The following is a 24286-nucleotide window of genomic DNA, read 5'->3' as shown; positions in this document are numbered from 1 at the left end:
AGAGACTTAAAGACCCAGATGTCAGAAAGCTGCTCCAGCAGTGTTCAAATCTTTTCGAATCCATTTTCAAGTAACGCAGAGCTTCAATAAAATCCGGTCAAGTATCCGGAGCTGAAGGTAACTTAAGCATTACAAATTTCCTTCAGGAAATTCCAGCTCCACTTACAAGAGCTCAGCCCCCGCCCTTCAGAAGTGTTGAAGCCCTTCAGGAACAGCCAGCCTCCAATTAAACCACCAACAGAAATATGTCACTTACCTTGCCAAGGTGTTAAGGATGGGAGGATTTCCTATAGGCAATAGTGGACTTCTAGAGCAAACAGTAGTCGTTCTACGCAGGCAGTAGTAGTAGTAGTAGTCTTCAGCAGCAGAAGGTAGGGGTGGTAATCGTGAGTACCTGCCTCTCACTCAGTTAACTTTCTCCGGGGTCCTGTTCGCCCGCACACGTCTCACTTTCTATTATAAGCGTTCAAAAGGCGCCTTTTCTCTGGGTTTATATATCTGCTCACACTTCATAAATATATTCACACTTCACTATGTGATTTATATACCCTGTTGAATACAGAGGTCTGCAAGTGGGGAAAAATATAATTTACATTAAACATTAAAAAAATATATAAGCATATACATGTAATAAGATATTAGAATTACGTGACAGGGATATATATATATATATAATATATATATATATATATATATATATATATATATATATATATATATATATATATATATATATATATATATATATATATATATATATATATATATATATATATATCAATGTATCAATGTATCAATGTATCAATGTATCAATAACACTGCGACTAGCCAAGGACTCGAACACATGCTGCTTTGGCCTGCCTCATGGTGGGCGAAAACTTTTCGCCCACCATGAGGCAGGTCAAAGCAGCATGCGTTCGAGTCATTGACTAGTCGCAGTGTTGTTACTGATCAATACCACTCGTTCGTGGGCACAATATATTTAGTCGGATTAGGCTAAATTAAATTGCGCTTGTTATAATAAGGTTAGGTAAGTTTTCTAAGGTTATTTTGGTACAAAATTATTAATTTTTACATTAACATAAATTAAAAAAATATGTCTTTAAACGTATGAGAAAATTTTAGAAAGGACTTAATTTTAAACGAGTTCTTGCTAAGTGACCACTTTTACCTATTCGGCACGATATATATATCGTGCCGAATAGGTAAAAGTGGTCATTTATGTTAATGTAAAAATTAATAATTTTGTACCAAAATAACCTTAGAAAGCTTACCTAACCTTATTATAACAAGCGCAATTTAATTTAGCCTAATCCAACTAAATATATTTTAGATAAGTTTACAATAATTTAAACAAACACACTTAAACATATTTTTTTTCGTTAGGTTCAGAATGATTTTTGCGAAATTATTGCATACACAAATTATCGCTTGCCGTATTCGGCAAGAAAAGCGTTGCTATTTAAGTCAAAATCGCAAGTTTTACCTATTTGGCACGACAACTCTGTCACCAGTACAGCACATACAAGTTTCCTTTGAATACATGGAGTGTCTCACTTTATCTAATACAGAATTATTCAGAGCTCTTCTCGCCATTAACGCAAGATCACACAAGATCACGCCTCTATTACACATCAATAACTGGGTGAAAAAAAATAAGATTGAGTCTCATCTACCAAGGAAATATTACACTCCTGGTTAGTGCTAAATCCTGGGGAATGGCAGGTAATCAACCTCCTGAAGGGGATGACTTCAAAAATCATCGTTCTCAGGCCCCGCTCTCCGACAAGGCTGGCACCACAGATTCAAACGAAAACACGAAAGAGCTACGTAAATCCAATCCAATCTTATTCTCGATGATGACTCCATGAGCTTATGCTCGCCTTCTGCAAACCCTAACAAGTAATTACGTACTAATAAACATTAACATTCCACTATTTTTTTAATATCTCATCAAATTCAAAGGCAATTACGAACAAGTTTGTCTTCAAGAGGAAACCTAAATTTCTGAAATGCGTTCCTGATCAGCCACAAGGTGGTTGATCAGGAACAGGCTGTTAATGCTGCAAGCACTAAAAGTCTAAATCAGTCACGAAGCCTATTCAGAAAGCGAATCAAAGAGAGACCATGTACGCATTCCCCCCCTCCCCCCTTACACACACCTTTGAGTCTGAGATACGAGACGAGGAACATGTGAACAAAAACTGATGAGGACACAAAGGTCGACCTGGACAAAATGCTAAATTATTCAGACAAGTAGCTGTCCGAATTCAACCTCCCAGCAAATACACTTTTTAACTCTGGGAACAGGGGTAAGAAGACCGGGAATTGGAGTAGACACGGAGGACCTAGCCTGCAAACTACACCTCCAAGAAACCTAGGGGAGAGCATAGTGCAGAGCATATCTCCAAAGGAACACATTAACCGATTAACCTGGGTGAGGTTTCAGGAATGCGATGTTCATCCTGGAGAACTGCATCACCAACAAAACGAAGCATGTCAAGAAACAGGAGAAAATGCAGTCTTTTGCAACTACACTACTCCTAGGGCTAAGAGTAATGAAGTATGAAAACTAACACGACAGAAAATAGAAGACCCAGGGGTAAATATGTTTAAGACAAAATACTCAAGGGCACGTGATGTGGATAAACAGGTGAGAAACCAGTACACAATGGATAGTTAAAAAAAAAAAAAGATGAATCACAGAAACGTCAAATTATTTCTTTAGCCTCAAGGTGGTCAGGAAGTCGAATGACCTGGACGAAAAAGTGGTAGAGGCAGGCGCTATACACTGTTTGAAGAAAATGTATATTAGAGCCCCACAAGGCTAGCGGCAAGTTAAGAGCAGCACCAGGAGCAGACTCGATCCCCGCAACCCCAAACAGATAATTGCATGTGTGAAAGCTAGCGCACACACGAGCTGTGACTCGATTCCTGCAACTTCATCCAGGTGAGTACATATACCTGAGTACGTACGTATGTACACACACACACACACACACAAACAGCACCTTACAGGCCAAATGGCTACTGACAAGTGTCGTTGGCATCTGCTAAGACACAGGAACCAACTGTACTCTCGTCCATCACGCCTACATTGTTCTTCCTCTGCAATAAAAAGTGATCACCTTCAACAGTCTCAAACAGGTAACAAACTTCACATTTGGTATTTACAATTACGAAAACCGAATCATTTCTATTACAATTAAAAGGATTCCATACTAGTTTTTACTCTAACTGCTTGTATTGATGCCATACTTCCCAGGTCTCAATCAGACTATTGCTGCTGGTGGCCCGCATTTAATAACACAGGAACACTATACATTATATTTATTCATTAAAACTGCCGAGAAAGCCAGAGTCGCTGAAGTGTCTTGAAAGATAGAACTGTATCGATGTAGTGACTTGAAAGATAAAACTGTATCGATGTAATGGCTAGAAAGATAGAACTGTATCGATGTAGTGGCTAGAAAGATAGAACTGTATCGAAGTAGTGACTTGCAAGATAGAACTGTATCGATGTAGTGGCTAGAAAGACAGAACTGTATCGATGTAGTGACTTGCAAGATAGAACTGTATCGATGTAGTGGCTAGAAAGATAGAATTGTATCGATGTAGTGACTTGAAAGATAGAACTGTATCGATGTAGTGGCTAGAAAGATAGAACCGTATCGATGTAGTGACTTGAAAGATAGAACTGTATCCATGTAATGACTTGAAAGAGAGAACTCAGTGATCGAGAGGGGCAATGTTTCCATGGTGTGGTCATGCAGAAAGAAGGAAGACAGACTGGTAATGAGGGTGTATCTATAAACTGCAGTGGACGCAAGATGTATGGAGTATATTATCATTATATAATCAAAACTAAGCGCTAAACTAGGGAGTATAAAGATGGGCTGAATGGAGGATACAGATGATGTATGGAGAAGTAAAGCCTGGTGGGTTCAAGAGAACTATTTGGGTAGCCTCAACGATATGACGAAATTCTCACTTTATGGCTAGAATCGGTGAGTGATGTGCAGCTGAACTAGATGGCGTATCCACGATTGTGTGTCTTCCAGAACTCTATGAAAGTGAGTTGAACAGCATCAGATCCACATTTTTTTTTCACACTCGCTAGCTAAGTCGGCACAGTCGCAGATTTTTAAATGAAAGGCCACAAGTTTGGTCCCCAGTATTCCTTATACATAAAAATAAACACAAACACACACACACACACACACTATATATATATATATATATATATATATATATATATATATATATATATATATATATATATATATATATATATATATATATTATATAATTATTAAAGCGTTAGTATTAACTGTTACATAAATCTATATATATCACCTACACTCACACGGTAAAGTAGTAAATTATGAAGATAATAATAGTGGCTGGTGAGGGAATGTATAAATAACTGGCAGGAAAAACCACAGCAATCTGAATGGACGCAACAGTGGTAACCACGAGGCTGATAACGCCAGAAATACACAGTAGACTTTCGTTCTGGGTTACCCAATAACACGCGCCATGGGTGAAAATGTGAGGCAAGACGCCCACACTACAGCCTACACCAGCCATGGCTTGAAAGCAAACGATGAAGAGTAAACACTCCAACAACCTTCTTCCTAATCTTATTATAAAAGAAGCAAATTCTGGTTGCGGGAGTAGTAAGTTCGTTTCGGGATTAGCGAACGTAGGATCGAGCCTCCACCATTACTTGCGCTGGAATGATCACCGTTAATTTACCCTCTCATAAGATAATAATTATTACTATTATTAATATAAAAGAAAATAAATAAGAATGATCCACGTGGATTTACCCTACCATAAAATATTAATTATTAATATTTTTAATACAAAAGAAAATAAATAAGAATGCTATCTTCAGGTTCAATTTAATTATGCTTGAAGAAACTTTTACATTTTACATAAATAATTGCATTGATCACATTATGTGTATTCAGTGACAAGTAATGAATTATTATTGTTATATTCATGGGGAAATGATAATCTCGTAGATATTACACAACAAAGAGATAAATTATGAAGCTGTAACCTATGATAACCTAAGCCAAATATTATGATACACTTCCCTTGCTGTTATATTTCTCTTGTATAAACAAATGAACACGTAAACCTTATGATGAAAGGTGTAAATTATTATTTGCAGGCATTTACATTCACTTTACAGGTGATGTACATTGTTTTGCTTGCGGTATAGATCAAGGTGATCTGGTCGACTTATTGCCTCACTTCTTATAGTAGGACACCTTCCCATAACGTATCTATATACCAGTGACCGTGGGTATGCGTATCTGGCTACGTGTTGCATCTACTGGTCCCGTTTCCTCTTCATTATATTCAAGATGTTTTAAACCCGTAAAGATCATACAGAGCCTTGGGGGACGGGAGGCAATCAGATCTAATCTGAAAGTAGATAGCTCCAGTTCCTCTGATCAAAAGCCCTTCATAATCAAAGCACTCCAGATAAAGTGCAGGATCAACCAGGCTGTGATGGACATGTGAGCCAGCATCAACAGCCTGGCTGACCAGGCAAGCACCGTACGAGCCTGGCTTACGGCTGGGCTGCGGGAAGTAGGAAACTACTCATTAAAGGTATATCAGCGGTAAAGATAAATTATATAATTGCAAATGACAATTCATGCCACAAAAACTACCATTATATAAAAGTCTTGTGAAAGCTGCGAGTACATCAACCATGAAGGGAAATAACCAGCCAGTGGTCTGGATTTTTTATTTATTTTTTTTTTTTTTTGTGCTGACAGATGTGAGTCATAATATGTGTAACCGTTGTGTTTATAGACGAACTTCTTGTTTCTGTCAATATTCAAACTTTTAATATGTGCAATAAACCTTTATGGGAGGATTAATTAACAAGTGGAATGATAGGGCTGGAAACTATTAAATATACTGTATATATCATTCACAGGTGGAATGATATAACTGGAAACACACACACACACACACTCTCAGTCCACAGCATGATTCGAACCTGCAAACTCTGCATCAAGGTACTGTACAGTACTTTCGCCACTCACCACTCTGAGGGCGAAAGTACCGTGTACTTTGATACAGTGTGTGCAGGCTCAAATCCTGTTGTGGACTGAGAGAGAATATTTCTAAGTAATTTAGTGATATTATATATATATATATATTTTTTTTTATTATTATTATTATCACACTGGCCGATTCCCACCAAGGCAGGGTGGCCCGAAAAAGAAAAACTTTCACCATCTTTCACTCCATCACTGTCTTGCCAGAAGGGTGCTTTACACTACAGTTTTTAAACTGCAACATTAACACCCCTCCTTCAGAGTGCAGGCACTGTACTTCCCATCTCCAGGACTCAAGTCCGGCCTGCCGGTTTCCCTGAACCCCTTCATAAATGTTACTTTGCTCACACTCCAACAGCACGTCAAGTATTAAAAACCATTTGTCTCCATTCACTCCTATCAAACACGCTCATGCATACCTGCTGGAAGTCCAAGCCCCTCGCACACAAAACCTCCTTTACCCCCTCTCTCCAACCTTTCCTAGGCCGACCCCTACCCCGCCTTCCTTCCACTACAGACTGATACACTCTTGAAGTCATTCTGTTTCGCTCCATTCTCTCTACATGTCCGAACCACCTCAACAACCCTTCCTCAGCCCTCTGGACAACAGTTTTGATAATCCCGCATCTCCTCCTAACTTCCAAACTACGAATTCTCTGCATTATATTCACACCACACACTGCCCTCAGACATGACATCTCCACTGCCTCCAGCCTTCTCCTCGCTGCAACATTCATCACCCATGCTTCACACCCATATAAGAGCGTTGGTAAAACTATACTCTCATACATTCCCCTCTTTGCCTCCAAGGACAAAGTTCTTTGTCTCCACAGACTCCTAAGTGCACCACTCTTTTTCCCTCATCAATTCTATGATTCACCTCATCTTTCATAGACCCATCCGCTGACACGTCCACTCCCAAATATCTGAATACATTCACCTCCTCCATACTCTCTCCCTCGAATCTGATATTCAATCTTTCATCACCTAATCTTTTTGTTATCCTCATAACCTTACTCTTTCCTGTATTCACCTTTAATTTTCTTCTTTTGCACACCCTACCAAATTCATCCACCAATCTCTGCAACTTCTCTTCAGAATCTCCCAAGAGCACAGTGTCATCAGCAAAGAGCAGCTGTGACAACTCCCACTTTGTGTGATTCTTTATCTTTTAACTCCACGCCTCTTGTCAAGACCCTCGCATTTACTTCTCTTACAACCCCATCTATAAATATATTAAACAACCACGGTGACATCACACATCCTTGTCTAAGGCCTACTTTTACTGGGAAATAATTTCCCTCTTTCCTACATACTCTAACTTGAGCCTCACTATCCTCGTAAAAACTATTCACTGCTTTCAGTAACCTACCTCCTACACCATACACTTGCAACATCTGCCACATTGCCCCCCTATCCACCCTGTCATACGCCTTTTCCAAATCCATAAATGCCACAAAGACCTCTTTAGCCTTATCTAAATACTGTTCACTTATATGTTTCACTGTGAACACCTGGTCCACACACCCCCTACCTTTCCTAAAGCCTCCTTGTTCATCTGCTATCCTATTCTCCGTCTTACTCTTAATTCTTTCAATAATAACTCTACCATACACTTTACCAGGTATACTCAGCAGACTTATCCCCCTATAATTTTTGCACTCTCTTTTACCCCCTTTGCCTTTATACAAAGGAACTATGCATGAGGTTTCTAAACCTGTATTCCCTGGAACGCAGGAGGGAGAGATACATGATTATATACACCTGGAAAATCCTAGAGGGACTAGTACCGAACTTGCACACGAAAATCACTCACTACGAAAGCAAAAGACTTGGCAGACGATACACCATCCCCCCAATGAAAAGCAGGGGTGTCACTAGCACGTTAAGAGACCATACAATAAGTGTCAGGGGCCCGAGACTGTTCAACTGCCTCCCAGCACACATAAGGGGGATTACCAACAGACCCCTGGCAGTCTTCAAGCTGGCACTGGACAAGCACCTAAAGTCAGTTCCTGATCAGCCGGGCTGTGGCTCGTACGTTGGTTTGCGTGCAGCCAGCAGCAACAGCCTGGTTGATCAGGCGCTGATCCACCAGGAGGCCTGGTCACAGACCGGGCCGCGGGGGCGTTGACCCCCGAAACTCTCTCCAGGTAAACTCCAGGTATGCTCTCTGCCAATCCCTAGGTACCTTACTCTCTTCCATACATTTATTAAATAATTGCACCAACCACTCCAAAACTATATCCCCACCTGCTTTTAACATTTCTATCTTTATCCCATCAATCCCGGCTGCCTTACCCCCTTTCATTTTACCTACTGCCTCACGAACTTCCCCCACACTCACAACTGGCTCTTCCTCACTCCTACAAGATGTTATTCCTCCTTGCCCTATACACGAAATCACAGCTTCCCTATCTTCATCAACATTTAACAATTCCTCAAAATATTCCCTCCATCTTCCCAATACCTCTAACTCTCCATTTAATAACTCTCCTCTCCTATTTTTAACTGACAAATCCATTTGTTCTCTAGGCTTTCTTAACTTGTTAATCTCACTCCAAAACTTTTTCTTATTTTCAACAAAATTTGTTGATAACATCTCACCCACTCTCTCATTTGCTCTCTTTTTACATTGCTTCACCACTCTCTTAACCTCTCTCTTTTTCTCCATATACTCTTCCCTCCTTGCATCACTTCTACTTCGTAAAAACTTCTCATATGCTAACTTTTTCTCCCTTACTACTCTCTTTACATCATCATTCCACCAATCGCTCCTCTTCCCTCCCGCACCCACTTTCCTGTAACCACAAACTTCTGCTGAACACTCTAACACTACATTTTTAAACCTACCCCATACCTCTTCGACCCCATTGCCTATGCTCTCATTAGCCCATCTATCCTCCAATAGCTGTTTATATCTTACCCTAACTGCCTCCTCTTTTAGTTTATAAACCTTCACCTCTCTCTTCCCTGATGCTTCTATTCTCCTTGTATCCCATCTACCTTTTACTCTCAGTGTAGCTACAACTAGAAAGTGATCTGATATATCTGTGGCCCCTCTATAAACATGTACATCCTGAAGTCTACTCAACAGTCTTTTATCTACCAATACATAATCCAACAAACTACTGTCATTTCGCCCTACATCATATCTTGTATACTTATTTATCCTCTTTTTCTTAAAATCTGTATTACCTATAACTAAACCCCTTTCTATACAAAGTTCAATCAAAGGGCTCCCATTATCATTTACACCTGGCACCCCAAACTTACCTACCACACCCTCTCTAAAAGTTTCTCCTACTTTAGCATTCAGGTCCCCTACCACAATTACTCTCTCACTTGGTTCAAAGGCTCCTATACATTCACTTAACATCTCCCAAAATCTCTCTCTCTCCTCTGCATTCCTCTCTTCTCCAGGTGCATACACGCTTATTATGACCCACTTCTCGCATCCAACCTTTACTTTAATCCACATAATTCTTGAATTTACACATTCATATTCTCTTTTCTCCTCTTTATATATATATATATATATATATATATATATATATATATATATTCAACAAGTCGGCCGTCTCCCACCGAGGCAGGGTGAGCCAAAAAGAAAGAAAATCCTCAGAAAGAAAATACTTTCATCATCATTCAACACTTTCACCTCACAAAGATGGCAGTAAAGCAATTGCAAAAAACTACAGACCGATAGCACTAATGTCCCATATAAAAATCTTTGAAAGGGTTCTAAGAAGCAAGATCCCCACACACCTAGATACCCATCAGTTACACAACCCAGGGCAACATGGGATTAGAGCAGGACGCTCCTGCCTGTCCCAGCTACTGGACCACTATGGCAAGGTCTTGATGCGCTAGTGGATAAACAAAATGCAGATGTAGTATACACAGACTCTGCAAAAGCCTTTGACAAGTGCGACCATGGTGTAATAGCGCACAAAATGCGTGATAAAGGAATAACAAAGAAAGTTGGTAGATGGATCTATAACTTTCTAACAAACAGAACATAGAGAGTAATAGTAAACAGAGTAAAGTCTGAGGTGGCTACAGTGAAAAGTTCTGCTTTATAAGGCATAGTACTCGCTCCCATCCTGTTCCTCATCCTCACATCTGACATAGACAGATGTAAGCCACAGCACCGTGTCTTCCTTTCAGGATGACAAACGAATTTACATGACTGTCATCCATCGCAAAAAACAATATGAAGTTCAATAAAGAGAAATTTCAATTACTAAGATATGGAAAGCTTGAAGAAATTAAAACTGTATCAGTATATAACAAATTCCAACCACACAATAGAGCGAAAAACTAATGTGAAGGATCTCACTTTCAAAGACCACAACAACGTATATACCACATGATGATTCTCTTCAAATCGCTTGTTCTCTCTAGGCTGGAATACTGCTGCACACTAACGGCCCCTTTGAAGACAGGCGAAATTGCTGAACTGGAGAATGTACAGAGAACCTTCACGGCACATAAGTAGGATAAATTACCTATATTAATAGGAATGGTTTTAGTCCCTTGATTTGTATTCCCTGGAACGCAGGCAAGAAAGATACATGGTAATATACACTTGGAAAATCCTATTATTATTATTATAATCAAAAAGATGGAAAATCCTAGAGGGATAAGTACCAAATTTGCACACGAAAAATCACTCTACGAAAACAAAAGACTCGGGAGGAGATGCAACATTCCCTCAATAAAAATCAGGGGTGCCACGAGTAAACTAACAGACAACACAGTGTCAGGGGCCCAGACTGTTCAGCTGCCTCCCAGCATACATGAGGGGGATCACCAATAGATCCTTAGCTGTCTTCAAGAAGGCGCTGGACAGGCACCTAAAGTCAGTACCTGATCAGCCGGGCTGTGGTTCGTACGTCGGTTTGTAAAAATTAATAATTTTGTACCACAAGACTCAGAAAACTTACCTAACCTTAATATAACAAGCGCAATTTAATTTAGCCTAATCCAACTAAATGTATTTTAGATAAGTTTACAATAATTTAATAATAAACAATGTATTTTAGATAAGTTTACAATAATTTAATAATAAACAAACACAATGAAATATTTTTTTTTCGTTATTTTCAGAATGATTTTTGCAAAACTACTGCATACCCAAATTTTCGCTTGCCTTATTCGGCAAGATGAGCATTGCTATTTAAGCCAAAATCTTAAGTTTTACCTTTTGGCACGACATCCTTGTAATATATATATATATATATATATATATATATATATATATATATATATATATATATATATATATATATATATATATATATATACAGGTAATTTAACTACATTGAAAAATAATTAAATTCCAAGCGCTCTGGTGATTTCTCAACATCATATACATCAGAACAGTATTTGAGAATGAGACTGAGATATCACGAAAGACCTTGAAATTTAATTGCATGTCAGTGTGCTTTATAATCCTATAGTAAATTTAAGGAAAATGCTAAAAGACCATAGTATATATATATATATATATATATATATATATATATATATATATATATATATATATATATATTTATATATATATATATATATATATATATATTTCCTTTCAACGCACCAGCCATATCCCACTGAGGTGGGGTGGCCCAAAAGGAAAAACGAAAGTTTCGCCTTTTAAATTTAGTAATATATACAGGAGAAGGGGTTACTAGCCCCTTTCTCCCGGCATTTTAGTCGCCTTTTACGACACGCATGGCTTACGGAGGAAGAATTCTGTTCCACTTCCCCATGGAGAATATATATATGAATATATATATATGAATATATATATATATATATATATATATATATATATATATATATATATATATATATATATATATATATATATATATATATATATATATATATATATATACATATATATATATTTCCAGCATACAATGAGAATAATACTTATCAACAAACTAGGCTTACGACTTGCACGTTTTCCAAAGCTAGTCTCTAAAAATATAGGAAAAATAAAGTAACCCCGGAAACACACTCACGACACACACACACACACGGCGGAAGCGTCCCCATTTACATATAGTGACGTGACAAATTTGCAAGTTACCGTGACTAGCAACCTTTAACAACGGCATGGTCGGAAATGGTTAGCAACAATCACAGATGAAAGCATGCTATTACTGGTGTTATTTATTGGTTCTTAATGAAGACCGGTTAACTAGCCGTGTCCTGCGCGGCACCTACCAGTGCTATCTGCTATTGTTTTATCAAGAGAACATTTAATCATTTGCCTACACGAACCAACCCAGCTATAACCGAAGCAAACCAGCCTTAGCCAAATTTGCCCATATATGAATTGTATTAATTACTTGCAGTGTTGGCACGGGTTGTGTTGATGCCTCCACCTGTCTAGTTTTGCTTCCCTTGCAGCGACACTTTTAGTTTAATATGATGACGATGGGGATGATGATTGATGGAATAATAAAAATGCCAACAGGTTAGGGGCGTCGAAAATAACACATGAGCAGGAAAGTGAAGCCCTACTACTACCAGGAAAAGAACGAAAGCTTACAATTTATCCTCATATATAAGCACCCGCAGCAACGGTACTAGAAGAATTCACTGCGCAGATGAGAAATATCTAGGCCTAGAAGGCCTAGAAAAATAATACACTATATTTTATCCTCTTAGGAGATTTCGCCCTCCCATTTTAAATAGAAAACAATATAAAAATCATTAATGCTCACATTACTTCATGTATTTTCATAAACAATACAGCTGTATGTTAAAACAATGAGGAGCGACATAGCGATCTTGTATAAAATACATTCACCACATCCTCTTTGAAGCACAAGTCATAAATTTATGTGCAATTAATAAAAGAGATAACCAACGTGAGCGAATGTTTAGTCAACTGAACGTCATAAATCGAGGAAATGATTGGCACAAAATAACAAGGAACAATATTAAAAGTTTCTCGAGTAAGCGGCTGAGAAGCCGCACTCAGCCCACAAAACCCGAAGAAATGTGTCGAAAAAAAGAATGCTGAAGCGTACATGGCATGTATATAATTCCTCTCTTTGGCCTTCCCAAGTGAGAAGGTTAAGACATCAAACAAAAATATAACGTAAATGACTTGAAGAGAACGAAGTCTTCATGAACTTTAAAAAAAAAAATAGCGACGAAAATTTACAACTAAGGAAAGAAAACTCACAAGAAATAATCGAAAGCTGAAATAAAAAAAAATATCAGAGAATTAACACTAAATAAACAAAAAAATATTCAGGAAACTGAAGGAAACAAAGATATGCAAAAATCCAAATACTGGCCCACTACGTGAAAGTGATGCCCACTGATGACGCAAACTATCCTCCAGTCTAGACAGCTTCACATGAATTGCCATGCGTGCATTTCTGCATGAATGAACTTTCACCATTTTTATTATATATCTGTTATTCTCTGTTAAGTTAACATATATTAACCTACATTCCCGACAATAGCGAAATTTAAGAAGACGGATGGCTTATATCTGGCAGCGCGAAACGTATACTACTAAAGTTCGGTAACATGCAGGGTAACAGTTGTGGAGGATGGATGGAAGACTATATATTCAAATTTACAGTGTAAACATCCAATTTAAACCATGAACTTCTAATTTTCACAAATTATTTATTCGCATTTTGCACAGATTAAACCTTAAAAACTGGCGGCATGACTATTATTAAATACCAGGAGCAATTAGTGTCATACAACCACTGGCACTGAGTAAGCTCAGCAGACAAGTGCCATACAACAACTGGCACTGAGTAAGCTCAGTACAGACAAGTGTCATACAACCACTGGCACTGAGCAAACTCAGCACAGAGAAGTGTCATACAACCACTGGCATTGAGCAAACCAGCACAGACAAGTGTCATACAACCACTGGCACTGCTTGCGTCTACTTGGCACCAGATGGGTGGTTTATAATAGTCACAGGCTGCTCACTCATATACCCAAGGGTCTTGACTAGTCATACCCCCGGACGGCAGGTACATGATTGGGCATAAAGTGTTCCCAGTGTGTAATCTCTCACTATGAAGACAAAGACGAGTTGCAAGACATGCCTTTACTTGAACAACATTTTACTCTTTGTAGAATTTTATTAAGCCATGTCATCGACTTGATAAACCTCTACATAAAGCCAAACGGCGTCCCAATTAAAGTTGGCTCTACAATTTCTCTCTCTCTCTGTCTCTTCCAAGTTGTCAATACGCTATCAGATCCCATCTTCATTCTGGTACTATATAAACTTGCCAGCAGTAGATACAACATTGGTTGACACCAACCACGCAGGAAGGTTGAATTAATATAGGTACGCAAAGGACAACTTAATATTGGACTCTTGTTATGTGTCTAGTCTTTAATTCCCCCTTTCTGTAAAGTTCTTAAACACTAGTGCGATTTAGGGAGCAAACTTTGTTTATCTTTTCAAGTTTTTTTTAGGTATGGGGAAAAGTGTAAAGAAAGGCAACCGCCAGATTTCGGACACTGAAAGTCGCTAAGAAAAATATTTAAGAATACAGAAGGCCACTTCCCAATTTCCGAAAGTTAACTGAATTTGGAAAAAAAAACAAAAAAATCATTAGAGTATCTGGCTTATTTGGGAAGGAAGAAAATGCTTTAGTCAGCAAAGGAACGTCTTCTAAGGCCTTGTATCTAAATATATAAGATGCATTTACGTCACTACTTATTTATAATCATCTTAATATGCCCAAGTAGAGTGAATGTTAAGTGCACGGATGTGTTTATGCGAGAGATACGCGTATGTGTGGATACATGTATATAATTACTCATTACACACAAATTTATATATATTTATATATATATATATATATATATATATATATATATATATATATATATATATATATATATATATATATATATATATATATATATAATGTTCTGAATACGTAAAACTTGTGATTTTGGCTTAAATAGCAACGCACTTCTTGCCGAATAGGGCAAGCAAAAATTTGTATATGAAATAATTTTTATTATTAAATTATTATAAACTTACATAATATATATTTAGCTGGATTAGGCTAAATTAAATTGCGCTTGTTATAATAAGGTTAGGCAAACTTCCTAAGGTTCTTTTGGTACCTCATTAATTTTATATTAACATATATGAAAAAAATATATCTTTAAATGTATAAGAGAAAATTTTAGAAAGGACTTACTTTTATATGAGTTCTTGCTAATTGACCAATTTTACCTATTCGGCACGATATATATATATATATATATATATATATATATATATATATATATATATATATATATATATATATATATATATATATATATCGAGCTTGCATGTACGTACGTGGATACGTATATTTACGTATGTGCGCGCGTTTGTGTCAACATTCGGGCTTGAACCCGTGTCGGTATGAAAACAAAAATAGACATTATTTTTATACATTAGTCATCACCTATAGTTTTACTATTAACACACATGTCACAGTGAATTGTCATTATAATAATTTGTAATTGTCACTATTATTCATAAACCAAGTCTTTTTAGCTTTGAACTGGAGTAATATTTTAATTTGTCACTGGAAAAAGTGACAAAAACAAGAGGGAAACAAAACGCCAGTGAGCGCCTTGCTGGCATTACTGAGTAATGGAGCCTGTGATTCATCTGAGATAACCACAACTACTGGCGGCTTCTTACCCGGATACCACCACCACTATTACTCTCAGCATACCAACACCAACTTAGCTGCTTCTCACAATTGATGGGAGGAGGCAGAAACAAAAATTAAAAAAAAAAAAAAAAAAGAGAGAAGGAAGAAAAAATTAAAAAAGAAAATGAAAGGAGAGAAAAGGAAAAAAAAGAAAAGAAAAATCAGCAGCAGCAGCAGCTGCGATATTTACTGAGCACTTTGACCGCGAAGGTCACTCAGCGATGAAAACCATAAAAAAACAATAAAAACAAGGATAAAATTAAGTCAATAAAAACAAACACTCGACCCAAGTGATGGTGATGACAAATTCCAAGTATATAGGAACACAAGCAAGTAGGTAACCGCAGACTGGCCACAGCTCTTAATTTAAAGTTCCGTTGATTATCCCCCCCCCCTCCCCGCGTCTCACTCTCAGATCAGGCTTCAAAAAACTGAAAAGGATGCATTACTGGAATAAGCACTATTAAGAAACAAAGAGCCTGCCCCCATAACTGGGCTCCAGGAGTAGAAAGACTCTCGGAACTCGTCAGAAGTATATCAAAGGTAACGAGAGTAAAAATAAATGTGCACTGAAAAGTTCAGAAATCCTGAAAAAAGTCCAAAACATTTAACGGTGTTCCATTTCGCACTCTCACGATACAAACTTTGTGCGTGGCAGCTACTGTTTATACCTAACCATTATCATTATTTTTCAGCCAATGCATGAAAATTTAGTGTATTTTCCCAGCGTATGCATGAAAGTGTACAGTACATTTTAACAGCCAAACATAAAAATTTAGTGTTTTTCGAAACTATGCATAAAAAGTTGTGAATTCATATAATTAAGGCTACATAGCAACCTATTCCGCATAACTGTGTAGCCTTCTTTCTCAACCGTGTTTGAATTATTAAATTCAAAACATTTCCAATTTCAATTCACTGTTAAAGTTTTTTGAGCTAATATTTTCTGAAACTCTATTTCGTCTTTATTAAACGCTGCATGCATCTGTACACTCTCAGACCCCGCTCAGGCCCTTGAAGGGCCTCTTCCACTATCACGTGCATCCACTTTCCTTAACAATCGTTCGTGCGGAACGGTATCAAAAGATTTATCAAGTGATAAACTGTATATGTAATGTGGTAATCTTGAAAACTGTGCAGTTATTCAAATGTTTAAAAAGAATGATACTGTATAAATTCTCCCCTTTTTAAACCCATGCTGTGAATTTTATGAAGCCACAGTGAATTTTGTAAAAGCAGTGAATTTATTATTCAACAGAGCTTCTCGTGGCAGGTATGAATTCCATGTTCATTCATCGTTTAAAAAAAATATATCAACACATTTGATATTAAAATAATTGAGTAACAATGTTTTATGGTGGGGGAAGAAGCATTAAACCACTGGAAAGTAACCAGATGTCATCCAAAAGGACAATAATTCCAATTTCTTGGATCTAGAGCCCTTCACCATTTTCAAGGCACTCCCCTCGAAGGGGGTGACAGACTGAGCCTGGTAAACTATGTTACAACTGGTATTACATTCATCCGGCATCAGGACGGTCTTCTGAGATACCTGTATAACTCTCGACACAGGTCACAGGTATGTATCAACGCTATGAATCTCAAAATTACCTTCCCACTCCTTCCACTGTCTCCAATATTAAAATCATATCTGCATTCGACTGAAGGAGCCTGCTGTACAGGCGGAAAGTTTTAGTAATGAATTAACCCAAATGCTGCGTACATGTGTCTCCCTCATTGACCCGAGATGCAACAATCCATCAGTAAACCTGTTCTCTCCAAACTGGCCTCATTCCATTACGTTTATCTTCTTACGAGGTTCCAATGTAAACGTCAATTTTTCTTCCAACGCTGCAAAAACTCCTTTCTTTGCTTTACGTTAGCTTAGGCTACGTAAGCTTCTGAAAACTTATATTTAACTATAAATAACCAGATAAAATAGCGTCCCCATGTCTGGCAAAGTGGTGGCTCAGCCTAGACAAATTTTTCAAATGTGCAGGAATATCTCCTCGTGGTGCTAGAATGGGTTAGAATGGGTTGCCTACTCCTGTTCCCTTCGTGCCTTAAAGACCCCTCAAGAGAAGCTCCTTCATGCAAGTGAGAGGCTCTTGATCCAAGGAATCTAACCTGATCATCCCTTCCTGAATGCCTCTTATTCTCCCAGGTACAGTACGACCTTTACAGATTTTACGCTCCCCATGAACGTAATAATGGCTAGTCATTCCCTCCTGCTCAGAGGTCTTCCCATCTAACTAGTAAATATCTTCCAGGACGCCATAACACAGCTGAGCCGCAAGGAAACAAATATCACAAAATAAAATGCAAATCCATTGTAAAAACTAATATGCTAGTATGTTTGACAAAGTTAGATGAGATAGAGGGGAGTACAGTATATATTGAGTGTGCTGGCGTGTGCGTGCATGTGTGTACACTCACCTAATTTTAGTTGCAGGGGTCAAGACTCAGCTCCTAGCCCCGCCTCTTCACTGAACGCTACTAGATCCTCTCTCTCCCTGCTACATGAGCTTTATCATACCTCGTCTTAAAGCTATGTATGGTGCCTGCCTCCACTACATTGCTCGCCAGACTGTTCCACTTCCTGACCACTCTATGACTGAAGAACTGCTTCCTAACATCCCTGTGACTCGTCCGAGTCTTCAACTTCCAAGAGTGACCCCTCTCTGGAACATCTTGTCTCTGTCCACCTTGTCTATTCCACGCAGTATTTTGTATGTCGTTGTCATGTCTTCCCTATCCCTCCTGTCCTCCAGTGTCGTCAGGCCGATTTCCCTCAACCTTTCTTCATAGGACATTCCCCTTAGCTTTGGAACTAACCTTGTCGCAAACCTTTCTACTTTCTCTAATTTCTTAACATGCTTGACCCGGTGCGGGTTCCAAACTGGTGCTGCATACTCCAGTATGGGCCTGACGTACACGGTATACAGTGTCTTGAAAAATTCCTTACTTAGGAATCGGAATGCTAATCTCAGGTTTGCCAGGTGCCCATATGCTGCAGCAGTTATCTGGTTGATGTGTGCTTCCGGAGACGTGTTCGGTATTATGCTCACGCAAAGATCTTTCTCCTTGAGCGAGGTTTGCAGTCGTTGGCCACCTAGCCTATACTCTGTTTGCGGTCTTCTTTGCCCTTCTCCAATCTTCATGACTGCATATGGCAGGGTTGAATTCGAGAAGCCAGTTGCTGGGCCACGTGTCCAGCCTGTCCAGGTCCTTTTGAAGGCCTGCTACATCAGCCCTACCTACATTGAAGCAGAGAGATATCACTACATCCAACATTGCTGGAACTGTTATACCATCACACCACCAAAGCATGTCCAGTAAAAGACAAGAAGTTCTGCACTACATGTGGTAGTGAGGGACACGCCTTCAGTTCCTGCACCACTGCTGCTCCAACACAACCAGCGTGCTTAACCTGCAAGAATAATGATCACCATACACTGGCAGCAAAATGTCCTACAAGAAAGGATATTATGAAGAAAACACAAGATGCAGCAAAGAAAAAACCTACTAGCAACACTCCAACGTATGCAGCAATTGCAAAAATACAAGCAGACACTACAAAATTACTTCAAGCATCTACTCAGCCCGCCTCCACCACCACCACTACCATCACTCCTCCAACATGTGACGCAACGAAGATTCACTACTGTCTACTATACGCTTATATGCAAAACGTGGCTGTACCTGGATCATTTAACTCTACCATCAACGAGTTATTTGCATTAAATAACATGCCTTCATTTACATTTCCAGCATCTCCACCTTCTGAAGAAATTCTCAAATTCACCAAAAACTTAATCGCCAACTCTTCTGCAGAAGTTCCATCAACACCACCAACTAGTGACGTCAATCCAACAACGACCAATGAGAAGCCTCCACCGCCACCACCTCTCACTGAATCCGACCAATCAGAAGCCTTACCACCAGAAACATCTTCTAATTCGTCTACTGAAGTTGAAAACGAAGCAACACCACCTTCCTCTACTCCACCACCGCCTTCTCTACTTAGCTCACGTCGATTACCTGGAACACCATGGGTTAAACACAAAGGACTCATATTCTACACCACGAGGCTGTACCCTGAAAGCATGACTCGCCTAGAACTCATCCAACATCTCCAAGACAACACTGTATCGTACCAAAGCGAAGAAAGACCATTCCCTACCTTCAACCAGATACTCCACCAACTCCAAACCAACGAATACTACTACAGCTCTCCCATAAGTGTGATACAACTCTCTCGAAAACAATTTACCGCACTGATAAACGGTTTAAGACCATAACCAACTCATCCTGCTTGCTGCCTTCTGACACTCCCAGCTCCTACCGCTGCCTTCGCCATCCTCTCCTAGTGAGCCAAGCAATGACATCAGTCAAGCCTTTCTATCTACGTCTCCAGTACTTTTGTACCACGTGTCCCAAAGTGGTTGGGCCACTTGCCTTGATTCCTCCTCTTCCCCTCCTCCCCATCCTTTTCCAGTTATTTCCATCCTTCCATATCCTTCTTCCTTCCCATCTTACGACAGCTCTCGTCGTCCTCGATTCGATTCGATTCGAGTTCACATTATCTGCGAACAGGGACGCCTCTGAGTCTATCCCTTCCATCATGTCATTCACATATACCAAAAATAGCACTGGTCCTAGGACCGACCCCTGTGGGACCCCGCTCGTTACAGGTCTCCACTGTGATACCTCTTCACGTACCATGACTCGTTGTTGCCTCCCTGTCGGTATTCTCTGATCCATTGCAGCGCCCTTCCTGTTATACGCGCCTGATCCTCCAACTTCTGCACTAAACTCTTGTGAGGAACTGTGTCGAAGGCCTTCCTGCAGTCCAGGAAAATGCAATCAACCCACCCCTCTGTCTCGTGTCTTACTTCTGTTACCTTCTCATAAAACTCTAGAAGGTTTGTGACACAGGATTTGCCTTCCATGAATCCATACTGGTTGTCGTTTATAATCTTGTTCCGTTCCAGGTGCTCCACCACTTTCCTCCTGATAATCTTCTCCATGACTTTGCATACTATACACGTCAGAGACACTGGTCTGTAGTTTAGCGCCTCGTTTCTTTCTTAAAAATGGGGGCTACATTTGCCGTCTTCCATACCTCAGGTAGTTGCCCAGTTTCAAGGGATGTATTGCAGATTGTGGTTAGTGGCACGCACAGCGTCTCCCACGGGGACCAGACAACATCTCCCACGGGGAGATGTTGTCTGGTTCCATCGTCTTTGAAGTATCAAGGTCACTTAGCAGCTTCTGCACCTCTTCCTCCGTTGTTTGTATGTCATCCAACACTTGTTGGTACATTCCCTGTTGATGTTCCCCTCTGTGCTGTCTTCCCAGAGTCCTTCCTGTCTCTACTGTAAATACTTCCTTAAATCTCCTGTTGAGCTCCTCACATACCTCGGGATCGTTTCTTGTGAGTTCCCCACCTTCTGTCCTCAGCCTGATCACCTGGTCTTTGACTGTTGTCCTCCTCCTGATGTGGCTATACAGCAGTTTCGGGTCAGACTTGACTTTCGATGCAATGTTAATTTCATACTGTCGCTGGGCCTCCCTACTTACCTGTGCATACTCGTTCCTGGCTCAACTAATCTCCTTATTTTCCTGTGTTCTTTGCCTTCTGTACTTTTCCCATTATCTAGTGCACTTAGTTTTTGACTTCTTACACCGTCGGGTAAACCAGGGCTCGTTCTGGTCTTCCCATTATTTCTGTTGCCCTTGGGAACAAACCTTTCCTCTGCCTCCTTGCATTTTGTTGTTACGTACGTACGTGTGTGTGTGTGTGTGTGTGTGTGTGTGTGTGTGTGTGTGTGTGTGTGTGTGTGTGTGTGTGTGTGTGTGTGTGTGTGTGTATATGTATGTGTACTCACCTAGTTGAGGTTGCAGGGGTCGAGTCCAAGCTCCTGCCCCCCCCCCCTCTTCACTGGTCGCTACTAGGTCACTCTCCCTGAACCGTGAGCTTTATCATACCTCTGCTTAAAAAAAGTCCTTCGAACGATATGTGTGCATATGTATGTGTGCATATGTGTATGTGTGTGTATATATATGTGTGTACATATATGTGTGTATATGTGTGTGTATATGTATGTGTGTATATGTTTGTGTGTATATGTTTGTGTGTATATGTTTGTGTATATGTATGTGTGTATATGTATGTGTGTATATGTATATATATATATATATATATATATATATATATATATATATATATATATATATATATATATATGTATGTATGTATGTATGTATGTATGTATGTATGTATGTGTCGCGCATGGGTGAGGGGGCAGTAATCTAGTTTACTATTCTGTGTGAAAAAAATATTTCCTGGTATCCTTCCGGCACCGCATTATTCAATGTATTTATTTTTCCTTTTGCTCTCCCTTCTCTATTTCTATTAACTTTTATTATATTATATGTGGTTACTGTGTCTCCTCCTGATCAACCCTCAGGGACAGCTTCACGGCTTTCAGTTTTCATAACTCACTTTCCTTAACTTTGTAATAGATTTTAAAGCACGCCTTTTTTTTTTTTATTAAGGCTATCTGTTAACTTTTTGAGGATAATCGTCCCCCCCTCCCCCAGCCTGAAAGCAAGCCTCCAAATCTGGAAATACATAATAACTATACATTAATGAGCACACAGGAGAATTAAGTATACTGAATACAAGTCTGCAAGATTAACTTGTCATCTTGCATATTAATGTGACAAAAAGGAAAGACCAAAAATCCTGCCAGAGTGCAAAAAATTGACAGGCTTCCGTTTCACACACACAGGGCAAAAAGTGTGGTACCTCCCTGGATGGAGGTTTTTTGAAATTAAAGATTAGCCACTCCTTTTCACCACAGATATATATATATATATATATATATATATATATATATATATATATATATATATATATATATATATATATATATATATATATATATATATATATATATATATAATATATATATATATATATTTTTTATTGCACTCAGAACTGAGCCGTAGAGTTAAAATTAACACTGACTATTTTTTGGTCCGTTTGCACCCTTTAAAACAACAAGGATGGATCGAAATGTTAAGTTTGTATTTCCAACTTGTATCTTGAGTTTTCAATTTGTTTCATCCACAGTATTGTGACTTGTAAAACTATTCATTAACCACAACCACACAATACCGGCCACACCTTCCCCTCTCCATAAACGCTGTCACCTCACCCCTCCACTAAATAACACAATACAAAAGGTAATAAACCAGTCCAAACAAACCACACAATCCCTGCAACAAACTATTTAACGATGCAAAAAATTCAATTGAAAACAGTGCCTCGATCGCAACAGCCAAACTTTATCAAGCTTTACCGGCACATGCTGACTATTACCTGGAGTCGCTTTCGTAGGCCATTGACCCCGCAGACTGGTTGCTGGCCTGATCAATGAAGCTGGTAAGTGCCCGACGTCCACAGTCTGACGTAGCAGCCCTTGATTTCATTCCGTCTACTATATTTTTTTGAGTTATATTTGTTAGGAAGTTAAATATCCACCTGCCCACCTTCCCGGTTGTTCTTTTTGCAAACAATGTGTGCAATTACGCAGTGGTCACACTTGTGAAAGGCTTTTACAAAGTCAGTGCATACTATATCTGTATTTCGATTGTCTTCAAGTGTATCTAAGATCACGGAATGGTCCAACAGTTGCGAAAAAAAGGAGAGTCAACAAATTAAATATTATTTCCTCGAGAAAACAGCTTTTGCTTATCTCATCAGATGGACAGATCAGCACTTGCAGGGGTGTCTTCGAGTTTTATTTATATAGGAGAGGCTTAGGGGTGGCAGTCTGAATGGAAGAGGAGGCTAGGGGATTTGGCTTGAAAGAATATTTTTATTTGCGAGACTTTGGGAGGGGGTGGGAGCTGATGAAATGTTGGAGGGCTTCAGCGCCCCTGAACACGAAGCAGCAAGCAGAGGTAATTACAAGCAGCAACAGCAACAACTGATTTATCAGCACCGGTAGTAGCAAGGCGTGAAGCAGTGTGCAGGGCACAATCAGCAGGAGCTGCTAGAGGAACTTGATAAGAAAGCAGTATCAGTATTAGCAACAGGAGCAGGAGCACCAGTAGTACAGGCAACAAAGCATGAGCAGCAGTAGCAGCAAGAGAAACATAAAAAGCAGGAAGAGCAGTAAGAGGATCATAAAGGCAGTAGCAGCAAGAGGAACATGACGAGGCAGCAATAGCAGCAGAAAGCCAGGGATACAAAGCAGTAGCAATGGCAACAGCAGCCATAGGAATATGACAAGAAATCAGTAGCAGCATAATCCAAAAAAAAATTGGTCATTTGTATTCTATCACAACCACTGCCACCCAACCATCAAGACCTCCAGCTCAACTATCTTACCAGCCACTTCAGAACAGGCTCTGGTCAGTCAGCTCAATACCCTATACTTTCTCAATCCCTCTGATCTT

General features: G+C 39.2%; 1 protein-coding gene across 9 annotated transcripts in view; it reads right to left on the bottom strand.

The window, feature by feature from the left end:
- Nucleotides 1–24286, bottom strand: part of dome (cytokine receptor domeless) — a 438464-nt gene that overhangs the window by 396754 nt on the left and 17424 nt on the right. For 8 of the 9 annotated variants that reach the window (XM_070092688.1, XM_053774864.2, XM_053774858.2 and 5 more), the window contains exon 2: nucleotides 257–566. The exons of the other annotated variant lie outside the window; for it this stretch is intronic. The gene's annotated coding sequence lies outside the window, so the exon portion shown is untranslated. The remainder of the gene's footprint in view (nucleotides 1–256; nucleotides 567–24286) is intronic. 9 annotated transcript variants of the gene reach the window in all.

The sequence above is a fragment of the Cherax quadricarinatus genome, chromosome 40, assembly GCF_038502225.1.
Source record: "Cherax quadricarinatus isolate ZL_2023a chromosome 40, ASM3850222v1, whole genome shotgun sequence".
Taxonomy (NCBI): domain Eukaryota; kingdom Metazoa; phylum Arthropoda; class Malacostraca; order Decapoda; family Parastacidae; genus Cherax; species Cherax quadricarinatus.
This window is presented reverse-complemented; position numbering and strand designations above follow the sequence as displayed.